This window comes from Chlorocebus sabaeus, chromosome 2, assembly GCF_047675955.1.
Source record: "Chlorocebus sabaeus isolate Y175 chromosome 2, mChlSab1.0.hap1, whole genome shotgun sequence".
NCBI lineage: Eukaryota > Metazoa > Chordata > Mammalia > Primates > Cercopithecidae > Chlorocebus > Chlorocebus sabaeus.
Genome location: NC_132905.1, coordinates 14,829,191 through 14,840,361, shown reverse-complemented (window position 1 = coordinate 14,840,361; position 11,171 = coordinate 14,829,191).

Genomic DNA, 11,171 nt, shown 5'->3' with positions numbered 1-11,171 from the left:
GCCCCCAAGTTCCCAAAGTTCATTGTATCATTCTTATGCCTTTCCATCCTCATAGCTTAGCTCCCACTTATGAGTAAGGACATAGTGTTGGTTTTCCATTCTTACCATGGCTCCCTCTTTGAAGGAAGAAAGGGGACCCAGGGGGCTCCCCTGCCACCCTGCTCCCATCCTCCCCGATGGCCACAAGCTCCCAGCAGCCCTTGATGGCACCTTCATCCATCTTCTGCCAGACACACAGAACTGGCTTACTTACCCGGGAAGCAGGCACTTAAGGAGGCGCTTCCCCAGTTTCTCTTTTAATTTTCGTTACATAAATTTCACATTTCCTGGAATAGAGAGCTTGAACGTCTGGACTCATTTGGAAATCGAGTCAGCAAAGGGCCTCATTTATATTAATGGGGCCTGGAGCCTGACTTGAGACGTGGCAGAGACAAGGATGGATGGCAGCAGTTCGTAGGCCCAGCCCTCCAGGCTGAGCTCAGATGCTGCCTCAAGAAGCAGATGCCTCCAGATTTAGGCTGGGACCGTTCCCATTGTGTGGGGGGCTCCTGGATGCAAGGGCGGTGTTGGCACCCCTCCCCCACTGAAACCTTCCCAATGGCTGCTCACTGCTCTCAGAGGGAACTCCAGTCTGCTTAATCTGCTTGACAAGGGGACTGCGTGATGGACCCCAGCTAATCTCCCCGCTCCTGCCCACCACTCTCCTCCCTCATCCTTTTTCAGTCCGGCTGGCCTCCTGAGAGCATTCCTGGCTCAGGGCCTTTGTACTTGCCGTGCTTTCTGCCTGAAAGGTTGTTCTCCTATCTCTTCCCGTGGCTAGCTCCTTCCATGTCTTGTCTCACAGTCACCACCTCAGGGAGGCCTTCCTTGATTGCCCATCTGGAGAAACACTCTCCAGTTACTCTGTATCACACCCATTTCATTTTCTCCATCACACTGAGCAATAGCTTGTATTTTCTTGTTTAGTTATTTGCCTATTTATTTATTGGCTGTCTTTTCCATGAGAGTATAAACACCATTAGAGCACAGACTACATGTCTCCTTCAGCTTTGGCCCCCTAGGATCTGGCTCAGAGAGACAGATTTCTTAAGCACCTTAATAAATATTTGTGGAATGAATGCCTGCACTCATTCAGCAAACCCTTTCTGAGTGCCTGTCTGGTGCCAGGCTCTATTCTGGGTGCTGGGAACACAGGTAAGAAAAAGATAAGAGGCCGGGCATGGTGGCTCATGCCTGTAATCCCAGCAATTTGGGAGGCCAAGGCAGGTGGATCACTTGAGGTCAGGAGTTTGAGACCAGCCTGGCCAACATGGTGAAACTCTGTCTCTACTAAGGATGTAAAAATTAGCCAGGTGTGGTGGCACGTGCCTGTAATCCTAGGAGGCTGAGGCACAAGAATTGCTTGAACCTGGGAGGTGGAGGTTACAGTGCGCTGAGCTCGTGTCACTGCACTCCAGCCTGGGCGACACAGTGAGACTTTGTCTCAATTTAAAAAAAAAAAAGAGAGAGAGAGAGAAGATTGTTGCCTGCATGGAACTCGTGGTCTGGCACAGAGAGGAAAACACCATAGTAACGAACATTTATTGAGTGTGACAAGGATTTCACAAACAGACATCACATTTAATCCTAACTACAGCCCTAACTATAGCCCTAACTATAACTATTATTTGTACCAGTTCATGAGGCACAGAGAGGTGAAATAGCTTGCTTAGGCCAGGCCATACAGTTAGAAAACAGAGGAGCCAAGATTGTGGCCAGGCCATCTGGCTCCCCACTCTGCTAGTTTAACCAGCTCACTGAAGCCACTGGGAGTTAAAGCCTTGTGCTGTGAAACCTGTGATGGGGGGAGGCTCTGGAGGCTGTGGGAGCCCAGAGAAAGCACCTGACCTATTAGGTTCATGCAAAAGTAATTGCGGTTCTTGCCGTTGAAAGTGATGGCAAGAACTGCAATTGCTTTTCATAACCTAATAGCTTTTGATAGGAGAAAAGATGAGCAAAGCCTCCTGAAAGATACAGTACCTAAGCTGTGTCTAGAGTTTATTTATTTTTAACTTTACATTATAGCTTAAGAACTTTTAATATCTCCATGCTGTCCACAGTTAAAATTTAAAGTGATGCATAGTATTCCAGTGAGAGGCAGCACCATCCATCATTATTGGGGAGTTTCATGCTTACAATTTTGAGGTTCTCTTTAATGCTTTGAGGACCAACTCCCTGGACTTACTGGAGTAATGTAGTGCTCAGGTTTCGGCTCCTCCCTTTAGTTGGCTCTGAGGATTCTACATGCCTGGAACAAGGGGCATCTCCAAAGTCACTGACGTGGCTAGATAATGGATAACTAGAAGTGCCCGCCCCCTCCACCATCCTTGCCTTGATGCCAGGTGAGCTCCAGGCTCCTCTGCCCCAAGAAGGGCTGAGCTTACCTTATCTCCAACTCAGCAGGTCCTTGGAAATTAGATTGTTTTAAGGAAATAAAGAAGTGTGATATTTCAACAAGACACTAGGAACAGCAGTTGCCTCTGCAAAGGGAAACTGGGTGGCCAAAGGATAGGGTAAGAGGGAAATTTTCGGGCCAGGCGCGGTGGCTCACACCTGTAATCCCAGCACTTTGGGAGGCTGAGGTGAGTGGATCCCTTGAACTGAGTCCAGGAGTTTGAGACCAGCCTGGACAACATGGCCAAACCCTGTCTCTACAAAAATCCCTTCAAAATTAGCTGGGTCTGGTGGTGCATGCTTGTAGTCCCAGCTACCTAGGAGGCTGAGGTTGGAGGATCACCTAAGGCTGAGAGTTTGAGGCTGCAGTGAGCTGTAGTGGCACCATGCACTCCAGCCTGGGTGACAGAGACCCTGTTTCAAAGAAAAAAAAAAAAGGGAGATTTTCTTTGCAGATCCTTTTATACCTTTCCCATTGGGCACCACGTGAAATTATTACCGAGTTAAAAAAAAAATTTTTTTAAACGTAGAAGAAGTTAATGTATTATTTCTGCATATCAGTCTGTGGACTAAGCTTTATACGATGCATTCATTCTTTTCATTTACCTCAAGTGTGGGAAGTAGCTATTATTGCCTCTGCCTGACAACAAAAAAAAAAAACTGAGGACTGGAGATGGGCTGTGCCTTACCCAAGCTTGAATGGTGAATTAGTGTCAGAACTGAGACTCCGCTGGGTGCAGTGGCCCACGCCTATAATCTCAGAACGTTGAGAGGCTGAGGCAGGTAGATCGCTTGAGCCCGGGAGTTTGAGACCAGCCTTGGCAACATGGTGAGACCCCGTTTCTACTAAAATAAAAAATACAACAGTTAGCCAGGTGTGGTGGCGTGCACCTGTAGTGCCAGCCACTTGGGAGGCTGAGGCAGGAGAATCGCTTGAACCTGGGAGATGGAGGTTGCAGTAAGCCGAGATTGCACCACTGCACTCCAGCCTGGGCGACACAGCGATACTGTCTCAAACAAACAAACAAAAGAATTGAGACTACTCCAGGCCTTCTGACCTGTCCAGGGGGTCTCCGCTTCTCCAGGTACCTCTTCCTTTACCAGCGGAAGCCATGCGGAGGTGTGGACAGAAGGGCGGTGATACCTCTGTAGTTATCACCTGCAGTAGGGTGGTCGCACGTCACACCGGTGTTACGCAATCTGGGCTCAAATCCTGGGGCTGTCCCTGGCCTGCTGTGTGGCCTTTGGTAAATCACGAAACCTCTTGGGCCTTGGCTCTGTGGTAGCTGGGCTCCAAGATGGCTCCAATGACTCTCACCTTCCGGCACTCACTCCTTTGTGTGACCCTCTTTGGCAGTGAATAGGGCTGACCTGTGGCACCAACAAGGTATTTTGGAAGTGACAGTGTGTGTGACTTTCACAGCTAGATAATAAAGGATATTCTCACAATGGAATATTATTCAGCTTTAAAAAGAAAGGACATTCTGGAGTATGCTACAACACAGATGAACTTGGACGACATTGTGCTCTGTGAAATAAGCTAGACACAAAAGGTTACGTATTATATGATTCCATTTATATGAGATACCCAGAATAATCAAGTTCATAGAGACAGAAAATGGAGAGGTGGTTGCCAGGGGCTGGGGGGGAAGAGTAGAGAGTTACTGTTTAATGGGTATGAAGTTTCAGTTTGGGAAGATAAAAAAGTTCCGGAAATAGATGGTGCTGCTGGTTGCACAAAAAAGTCAACATACTCAATATCATGGGAGTGTACAGTTAAAAATGGTTAAAATGGTAAATTTTATGTTATGTGTATTTTACTGCAATAAAAATATTTTGGGGGAAAAAGACATTATGGCATCTCTCTTTCTCTTGGATCACTCATTCCGGGAGAAGCCAGCACCTACGTTGTAAGGACACTCAATAAACTCTGTGGAGAGATTCATGTGCTGAAGGATTGAGGCCTCCTGCCAGTAGCTCCACATCAATATGCCAACATGTGAGGGAGCCCTCTTAGATGCAGACCCTGCAGCCCAGTAAGCCCCTGGAGAATGTCAGCTCTGGCTGACATTTTTTTTTTTTTTAAGAGATGGAATCTTGCTCTGTTGCCCAAGCTGGAGTGCAATGGCACAATCATAGCTCACTTTGGCCTTGAACTCCTGGGCTCAAGCCATCCTCCCACCTCAGCTTTCCACGTAGCTGGGACTCCAGGCGTGTACCAGCATGCCCGGCTATTTTTATTTTTATTTTTGTAGAGATGGGATCTCACTGTGCTGCCCAGGTTGGTCTCAAACTCCTGGCCTCAAGTGATCCTCCTGCCTCAGCCTCCCAAAGTGCTGGGATTACAGGCATGAGCCACTGTGCCTGGCCCTGGGCGACGTCTGTCTTGACTGCAGCTTCTCAAGAGAGTCTGTACAGGAACCATCCAGCTAAGCCACTCTCAAATACCTGAGCCACAGAAACTGTGTGAAATGTAAGTGATGATTGTTGTTTTAAGCTGCTAAGTGTTGGGATAATTTGTTACACGGCAATAGGTAATGAATATAGTTCTTCATCTGTAAACTAAGGATTGTGGTAATTTCACAGCGTCATTGATGATGATAATTTCATGATGACTCCTCTGATGATGACTTCATAGGTTGTATTTCATAGGGTTGTTGCTAAGAAATTAGCAAATGCTGATTAGTGCTTGGAGCAGTGTCTGGCACCCAGTAGATGCTGAGTAAATGTTAACTGGTTTGATTTTATGTTCTTTGTGATTTCTGGCACTGTGAGATGCTGAGCCTGAACATAGATCCGACCCCCCACTTTTTTTTTTTTTTTTAAGATGGAATCTTGCTCTTGTCACCCAGGCTGGAGTGCAAAGGCATGATCTCGGTTCACTGCAACCTCCGCCTCCCGGGTTCAAGCAATTCTGCTGCCTCAGCCTCCCAAGTAACTGGGATTACAGGCGTCTGCCACCACGCCTGGCTAATTTTTGTATCATTAGTAGAGACAGAGTTTCATCATGTTGGCCAGGCTGGTCTCGAACTCCTGACCTCAGGTGGTTCACCTGCCTTGGCCTCCCAAAGTGCTGGGATTACAGGTGTGAGCCACCATGCCTGGCATAGATCCCCATTAAGGAACATAGCTAGGCCCCAGGCTGCAGTGGGATAATAGAGATGGTTAGGATGAGAGCTACCATTATTGAACACTCACTCAATGCCTATTCATAAGCACTTCATATCCTTCCATTGAAGCCTCAGCAGCAGCCCCTTGAAGTAGGTGCTATTATTTACCCCATTTGACAGACTAGAAAATCCAGGTCCAGAGAGAGAAAATGACTGGTCCTAAATCACACAGCAAATAAGTGGGGTAGCCAGGGTCTGAACTCAGATGTTTCAGACCCCAAAGTTTCTATTCTGAACCACTAGGCTGAGCTGCAGCTTGACTCCCCATCCCACATCCCCACCCCTGACACAAAGCTTATCTTTTCCCTTTACCAGTTTCCTGCTTATTGGTACAGAGTTAATTGCCCACACATCTGAATGGAATCATTAGTTCCTTCACCTCCTATCTGCAGAGTGTCAAACTCCTTTGCATTCAGGAGACTGGAGAGTACATTCCGTTAGAAGTTTCTTCTTGTGATCCACGTTCCCTCTCCCGGGCTATCCCCTTCGATAGCTAGGACTGGGAATAAGAATGCACACATGTACAGAAAAGCACAGAAACATCTGCCCTGCCTTAGTTCCCTACAGTGTCTCATCAGAGGTGGTTTCGTTTGCCCCAGGCCTTTGCAGTCTGGCACCTTCAGACATGCCACCAACTGGCTCTCCTAATAGTTGCTGTGGGGCCATGTGGTCATCAGGAGGGACAGGTCCTCAAACAGGCGATGAGCTCAGGACATGGGCATTGCCACACCTGCTCCTCTCCCCAAGGAGGGGGGAAACTGTGCAGCCACTGACAATGTGGCCTTTTATAAGTTTGAATCTGATGTGCATACTTGTGCGTGGGCAGGAGAGCAGACAGGGACCAAGCCAAGGCTGACAGGGATCAGAGGGAAGGACAGGGGTGTTTGCGGGTGCCTGCCATGTGGCAGTGGCTGAGCTGGGCCCGCGTGCCTGCACACCATTGTGTTTCAGATGTTTTTGACTAAGTTTCAGGATGAAGTGTATTTTGCAGCATGACCTGTAACACACACACACACACACACACACACAATTGACATGAAAGTTTCGTGAATCTGTACTTACCTTTTATGAGCAATGCATGCTGACTTCAATTTTATTCTAGTTTATTCTACTCCAGTCTGTTTTATTCTTTCATTACAAAACTGCTAGTCATGACCCATGAAACATATGTCAAAACCCCCAAATGCAGGAGTTCATAATCTGGGTCTACAAACTTGTGTAGAACAAAACTGTATAATTTTATTTTTACTGACCTCTAGGTGAAATATAGCACTTCCTTTAGATATGAATATAGGCAACAAATCATAGTAATATGTTCCAGTGACATTGTCATACACACAAAAGTCACAGGCAGGGAGTGGTGGCATGTACCTGCAGTCCCAGTTACTCAGGAGGCTGAGGTGGGAGGATCGCTTGAGCCCTGGAGTTCAAGGCTGCAGTGAACTATGATCATGCCATTGTGTGTCAGCTGGAGCGACAGAGTAAGATCTTGTCTCTAGAAGAAAAATCACAGATTGTTTTGTATCTCATTATGATTGTTGCAGATATCTCAAAACAACATTTATGATCTTCACTACCTCAAAATTGTGGTCAGTATTATACTTAGTGCTAGATCTTTTTATTTATTTGAGACAGGGTCTCACTGTGTTATCCAGGCTGGAGTTCAGTGGCTCAGTCATAGCTCGTTGGAGGCTTGAATTCCTGGCCTCAAGTGATCCTCCTGCCTCAGCCTCCCAAAGTGCTAGGATTACAGGTGTGAACACCAGGCCTGGCCCTATCTTGTTATTTAATTTGTTAATAAAGAAGCACTTGTATTACTACATCACACATCTAAAATATTTTGATAATTGCATTTCAGTAGGTTTCCTCTGTAAACCTATGTATTTGGCCAGGTGCAGTGGCTCACTCCCATAATCCCAGCACTTGGGAGGCCAGGGCAGGAAAATCACTTGAGGCCAGGAGTCCGGAGAGCAGCTTGGGCAACATAGTGAGACCCTGTTTCTACAAAAAATAATAAGAGACCCCGTCTCTTAAAAAATAACTGAGCGTGGTGGCAAGCCCCTGTAGTCCCTGCTACCTGGGAGGCTGAGGTGGGAGGATTGCTTGAGCCAGAAAGATTGAAACTGCAGTGAGCCATGATCATGCCACTGCCCTCCTGCTTGGGTGACAGAGTGAGACCCTGTCTCTTTAAAAAAAAGAAAAAAAAAATAGGAGAGAGAGAGGAAAAAAACCCCTCATGTATTGGCATTTAGGTATTATTCTGAGTCTGAGAAGGGAGTCTGTGGGTTTCACTGGACTTGTGAGAGGGTCCATGGCACACAGAGTTTGAGAGCTGCTGCCCCAGTGGGCCCTGATACGCAGTTCATGAAATGCTACCCCATGCCGAAAGCTCCTGGGGGGCAGAGCTCCGGAGTCTTGAACCTCGAGCCCAGCATGGAAATCACATCGGTGGCCAATGTTTCCATAGCACATATGGTGCCAGCCTCTGTACGAGGCCCTTTGCATGGATTATTTCTTTTAATCTTTACACCAACTCTTGTGTGAGGGGTACTATTCTTAGCCCCATGTCTCTGTCTCTTTACCCAACTTCATTTTTCTTCTCAGCACCAGAAGTGTCATATATTTTTATCTGTTTATTGGCAGCCTCCCCCACTGGGATGTGTGTCTCTTGAAGGCAGGGATTTGCTTTGCTGAGTGCTTCATCTCCAAAATATCAAACTATGCAAGACCTAAGGGGGTACCAACAACTCAGGAATCATGCTATGTCACATAACATGTTCACACACACACAAAACCTCAGAAGTCAAAATAAGGAACATTTTACTGCCTTTTCTTGGGGGGGAGGGGGACAGGGTCTTGATCTGTCACCCATGCTGGAGTGCAGTGGTGTGATCATGGCTCACTGCAGCCTTGAACTCCTAGGCTCAAAAGATCCTCCTGCCTCAGCCTCCAAAGTAGCTGAGACTACAGGCACACGCCACCACACCCGGCTAATTTTTTTTTTTTTTTTTTGAGACAAGAATCTTACTCTTTCACCAAGCTAGAGTGCAGTGGTACGATCTCAGCTCACTGCAACCTCTGCCTCCTGGGTTCAAGTGATTCTCCTGCCTCAGCCTCCTGAGTAGCTGGGGCTACAGGCGCACGCCACCACGTCCAGCTAATTTTTGTATTTTTAGTAGAGATGGGATTTCACCACATTGGCCAGGATGGCCGCGATCTCTCAGGATGACTCGTGATCTGCCCGCCTCAGCCTCCCAAAGTGCTGGAATTACAGGCGTGAGACACCGTGCCCAGCCTAATTTTTGTATTTCTTATAGAGACGGGGTTTCACTACGTTGCCCAGGCTGGTCTTGAACTCCTGGGCTCAAGAGATCCTCCTGCCTTGGCCTCCAAAGTATTGGGATTATAGGCATGAGCCACTGCACCCTGTCTGTAATATTTTAAAAAATAAAAATTAATGCCCAAATCCATAAACAAAATGTCAAATTTTCAAGTAAAGATAGCATCCAACCTCCCGCATGTGTACATTACTGCCTGGATCTCCTTACCCTGTTACTAGTCCTGAGGGGCTTAAAACCTAACAGTTGCTAAAGTGAATTAACCTCATTCTGCAGATGGGGACATTGAAGCAAGGATGCTAGAGAACTCCTCGGTGCCAATTGCCAGTAAGTGGAGCAGTCAGGATTTTGAACTCAGACAATTGAGTTCCAGACCCATCTTTCTTAAACCCTGCACAGCCAACCTCATGAATTATCATGCTTGATCTTTTTGGTAGAGGCAGTAATCTGGTAAAATCGGATAGGTTTGAGTTAAAACCCCAGTTTTGGCTGGGTGCAGTGGCTCATGCCTGTAATCCCAGCACTTTAGGAGGCCGAGGTGGCGGATTACTTGAGGTCAGGAGTTTGAGATCAGCCTGGCCAACATGGCGAAATCCTATCTCTACTAAAAATACAAAAATTAGCTGGGTGTGATGGCACACGCCTGTAATCCCAACTACTCAGGAGGCTGAGGCAGGAGAATTTCTTGAATCTAGGAGGAGGAGATTGCAGTGAGCTGAGATCACACCACTGCACTCCAGCTTGGGTGACAGAGCAGGACTCTGTCTCAAAAAGAAAAAAAAAATCAGTTTTGCCCCTTCTTAGCTGGGTGATCTTGGGCCAGTCATCTCAGTGCTCTGTGCACAGATTAAAGAGGGGAGAGGGGACTGGAAGGGGATCAGAATGTGGCTACTTCATTAGGTGGGCCCACAGTGGGTGTGTCTGAGAAAGAGTGAGGAGACCGGGATGTTAGAGCAGGCACCCTTGGGTGAGAGCCGTGGGAGATGAAATAGAGAGGCATGCAGGAGCCAGTGGATGTAGGGATTTGCAGGCCAAGCCAGTGACTTTGGACTTTATTTAACATGTGACGGAAAGCCTTTAACATGTGATAGAAAGCCTTTGGAAGGTTTTGATGGCAAAGTGACATGATCAGACTGACAGAGCTTGACAGGACCCCTCTGGCCATTATGTTGAGAAGAACCTGAAAGATTAAGGGCAGAAATAGGGAAGCTGGTCTGGACACAGTACAATATGAGGGCAATAAACAATGGTGGCCTGGCCCCAAGCTGCAGCAGTGGAGGAGCAAGAAATGCAGATCCCAGATCTATTTTGAAGGCAGAGCCCAGAGGAACGGCTGACAGGCCATTCATTTCAGCACTGTTTGTTATAGCAAAAGTTGAAAGCAACTGAACATTCAGGAGTAGGAGACTGGCAATTAGCACGTATAATAGAACACAACATAGGCTTATGGAAGAATGAGGAGGCTCTTCGTGTATTAATACAGAATGATTTCCAAGATACATTAAATGAAAAAAGCAAGATGCAGAGCAGTGTATATGGCACTTTTACTATTTGTATGGGGTAAAATAAAACAAAGCAAAACAAAACAACACACACACACTACACGTCAGGTATATGTATGTGTGTGTGTGTTTGCAGAAATGATCTCTGGAAGGATACGTGAGAAACTGGTGGCAGTAATTGCCTCTAGGGACAGGAGGACGGGGGTGCAGGGGTGTAAGGGAAATTTCACTTTTCATTGCACCTTTTGGATTTGAGAGTTTTGTACCTCTTCTCAACTGGATGTGATGTCCCCCAGGGGACATCTAGCAATTTCTGGAGACATTTTTGGTTGTTGCAACTAGGGGGAGGTATTACTGGCATCTGGTGGGTAGAGGTCAGAGATGTTGCTAAACATCCTACAGTGCCCAGGGCAGACCCCACAACAGAGCATGAGTTGGCCCTAAATGTCAGTAGTGCTGAGTTTGACAAGGTTTGATCTATTAAAAAAACATAATAAGGCTGGGTGTGGTGGCTTACGCCTGTAATCCCAGCACTTTGGGAAAGCAAGGCGGGCTGATCACCTGAGGCTGGGAGTTTGAGACCAGCCTGGCCAACATAGTGAAACCCCCTCTCTACCAAAAATACAAAAATTAGCCAGGCGTGGTGGCGGGTGCCTGTAATCCCAGCTACTCAGGAGGTTGAGGCAGGAGAATTGCTTGAACCTGGGAGGCGGAGATTGCAGTGAGCC